The sequence below is a fragment of the Mus caroli genome, chromosome 2 (genome assembly GCF_900094665.2).
Source record: "Mus caroli chromosome 2, CAROLI_EIJ_v1.1, whole genome shotgun sequence".
Lineage (NCBI taxonomy): Eukaryota > Metazoa > Chordata > Mammalia > Rodentia > Muridae > Mus > Mus caroli.
The window spans coordinates 123,881,972-123,885,938 of record NC_034571.1 but is presented as its reverse complement, the minus strand read 5'-3'; positions in this window follow the sequence as shown (position 1 = coordinate 123,885,938).

The following is a 3,967-nucleotide window of genomic DNA, read 5'->3' as shown; positions in this document are numbered from 1 at the left end:
GTGGATATTTCAGTTCCTTTCTAGAATGGGGAACAAAATACCCCATGGAAGGAGTTACAAAGACAAAGTTCGGAGCTGAGATGGAAGAAAGGACCATCCAGAGACTGCCCTACCTGGGGATCCATCCCATATACAACCACCAAACCCAGACACTATTGCACATGCCAGCAAGATTCTGCTGACAGGACCCTGATATAGCTATCTGTGGTGAGGCTATGCCAGTACCTGGCAAATACAGAAGTGGATGCTCACAGTCATCTATTGGATGGAACACAGGGCCCCCAATGGAGGAGCTAGAGAAAGTACCCAAGGAGCTAAAGGGGTGGGCAACCCTATAGGAGGATCAACAATATGAACTAATCAGTACCCCCTGAGCTCTCTAGTTGCATATGTAGCAGAGGATGGTCTAGTCGGCCATCAGTGGGAGGAGAGGCCCTTGGTCTTGCGAAGATCATATGCTCCAGTACAGGGGAATGCCAGGACCAGGAAGCAGGAGTGGGTGGGTTGGGAGCAGGGCGGGGGTGTGGGGGTGTGGGGAGTATAGGGGACTTTCTGGATAGCATTTGAAATGTAAATGAAGAAGATATCTAATAATAAGAAAAGGAGTGTGGTCTTGCTGGAAGAGGTGTGTTGTTGGGGTTGGCTTTGATGTTCCAAAAGCTTCAGGCTTCCTGTTTTGGGTCCAGGTCTGAGAGCTCAGTTGCCCCTCCAGGACCTTCGAAAAATCTAGCCAGCAAAGAGCCCCACACCTCGAATGCAAAAAACCCTGGTAGCTGAAGGAGGAGGAAGCAGAGGACTCTGGCACCCTCTGGGGGAGGCTGGAGGCTCTGCACAAACACTGGAAAACTGGCTGGGGCTCCTCACAGGAGCCCAGAGCCTGGGTAGGGGAAATGAATGGGCTTAGTAATGACTCTCTAGTATTTAACCAGTTACAAAGCTGGTGCTCTGTCTTGCTTAGTGGCTGGAGCAACCAGTAGCCACCTTGGACCATGAGCAGAAGCATTCATTGAATATAGCTGACTGGAAACAAAGGAGTCCAGTTTCAAAATGATCAAGTTGCCAGATACACATGGCAGCACACAGTTGTAATCCAAGCACTAAGAAAGCTGAGGCAAGAAGATCACAAGTTCAAGGCCACCCAGGGACTATGTAATAAATCTCTATTTTAACCCATTCACACGCAAACATAAACTGTATGCCAGTGCTAACTTGAAACACATTCTGGTTTATTTATACTGCTGCTATTTGGAGGTTTGGGTTTCGTAGCCAATTTTCCCCCTTTTATTGAAAATGGGTTCTTTTCTCGTATAAATATTCTGATTATGGTTTCCCCTCCTTCCACTCCTCCCTTATCATCTGGATCCACTCCCTTTCTGTGTCTTATTAGGAAAGAACAGACTTCTGAGTGATAACAACCAAACTTATCAAAATAAGATTTAATAAAACAAAAGCCATCACACGAGACTGGACCAGGCAACTCAAGAGAAGGCAGAAGAATCAGAGACCCACTTGTTTACACACTCAGGAGTTCCATAAAATCCTAAGCTAGAAGCTGTACCATATCCACAGAGGACCTGTGTGGCCCCGGGTAGGCCCTGTGCTTGCTGCTTTGGTCTCTGTGAGGTCACACGAGTTTTGCTCTCCTGGTCCTGTTCCGTCTGCCTTCTATTATCTTTCCCTTCTCTTCTGTAGGCTTCCCTGAGCTCTGAGGGGAGGGATTTGATGGAGACATCTCCTTTAGAGTTGAGCGTTCCAAAGTCTCACTCTCTTTGCGTGATGTCTGGCTAGGGGTCTTTATTGTTCCCATCTGCTGTAGGAGGACGTTTCTCTCACGATGGCTGAACAAGACACAGATCTATGAGTATAGCAGAATACCATTAGGAGCCACTTGATTACTACTTTAAAAAAGACAAGGTAGTTTTCAGCTTTGCCCTAGGTCCCTGGGCTATCGAGGCTCTGGCTCTTGGTCACCCAAACAAGGTACCATTAGTGGCGTGGACCTTAAGCTAAATCAGACATTGGTTGGCTGCTGCCACAGCGGTGTCACCATTGCTCTAGCATGTCTTGCAGGCAGGACAGTATTGTAGGTCAAAGGGTTTGTGGCTGGGTTGGTGTTATGTTTCTCTTTTGGTAGCATGCAGAGTACCTTTACCAAAGACACCAGACTATAGTAGTTAAAGCTCTGTGTAGGCACCAGCTCGACCTCTCCGTGTTCAATGAGTTGTGTGGGTATTGCCATCAGCAATGGAAACTTGTTATATCGGTTTGTGGAGAGCAACCTGTTGTCTTGGCAACAGCCTGGGCTGTTTGGGGATTTCCATGGAACCCTTTGACCAACGACTCAATTGGATATGACCCAGTCCCACTACTGTAAGCTTTGTTTAGTGACAAGAAAATGAATCATGACTCCAACTCCGTGTCCCCCATTATTCGGAGGTTCATGTATTTTATATATTTTAGGGACTTTCCACCGCACTACATTTCTCATACCACCCCTCAAATGGCCCTCCGTTCTAGCTGCCTCTCCCATACTCCCTCCCCTTCCCCATCTGATCTTCTGTTCCAGCTTACCCACCTCTCATCTTTTTTTTTTTTTTTAAATCAAGAAGAATATTCTCTGGGCAAATCTCAAAATATCTCCACAGATGGATTCTTCCACCTAAAATGAGACGGATGGAACCCACTTCACAGCGACCATGCAGACTCACTTCAAGTGCAGGAGTCTCCCTCACCTCAGAGCTGCCTTGGGCTTTTTATTTATGGAGGTTTCCACTGACCCAAGGAAAGGATGAGGAGAGAGGAGTTGCCTGCTTGGGCCAGAGAAGCCAATCCTGACTCTGCCTCCTTACTCTAAGGAAGAGCAAACCAGTCCAGGCCTCCAGGCCTTAGCCTGCTAAGGGAGCTGAACAAGTAGGACATCAAGCCCCCATTGCCAGTCACCAGTAAATCCCCAGAGCTGCAGAGAAACTTGGTATGGCACCTATAGTCACCCCACAAGGTATCAGGGTGGCTCAGGTCTGGCGGGTGCAGGCTCACACAGCTAGACCTTTGTTCCAGACCACTGCTTCTGTCTCCCTATGTGTTGTATCTCCTATTTTGGCCAACGTGCTATCTGTAGCCTGTTCTTTGTACGACAGTGGCAAGGACACTTGTGGGGAGGCCACCACAGAAGGACATTTTGAAGAACTTGCTTCTGTCTTGTCCATTAACATCTATTGGTCAAAAAGGTCACAGAGCCAAGACTGGAATTAAAGACTGGAGAACATAGTTACCTTCACGAAGTGGATGAACCTGGTCTGTAAAGTACAGACGAGCAGGTAGTGATGTGTCAATTTGTCACTGCGGAAGGAATAAATGAGGTGGGCATGGTGCTGAGTTCAAGGCCAGTCTGGCCTAGATAGTGAGTCTAAAAACGAAAAACAAAAAAAGGAAGGAGGAAGATGGCTTGAGAGTGGGTAAGCAGGTAAGAGACTGAGCTGCTGAGTCTGGGTTCAGATCTCAGCAGCCATGTAAAATATTCTGGTATGGCTGTTTGTACCTTTAACTCTCACACTCTAAGGGGTGGAGACAGGATCACTGTGGCTTGCTGGTCACCAGGCTAGTCCAGGTTCAGTGAGATGGCCCTGTTCCAAACAGATGTGAAGGGATAGAGCAGGACTTCCCACTTGTGCACACTGTCTGTCTGTCTGTCTCTGTCTCTCTATCTCTCTGCCTCTCTGTCTCTCATACACATACACACACACACATACACACATACCAACAAAAAATGGAAATAGACCCAATTAGCTGCAGCTCCCTATGTCAGCTGCACATAGAAGGCCCTCAAATGGCAGAGAATCTTGTACTATAAGAGTGGTTTGTGACGAAAGGATGGACCATCTAGAGACTGCCATATCCAGAGATCCATCCCATGATCAGCATCCAAACGCTGACACCATTGCATTCACTAGCAAGATTTTGCTGAAAG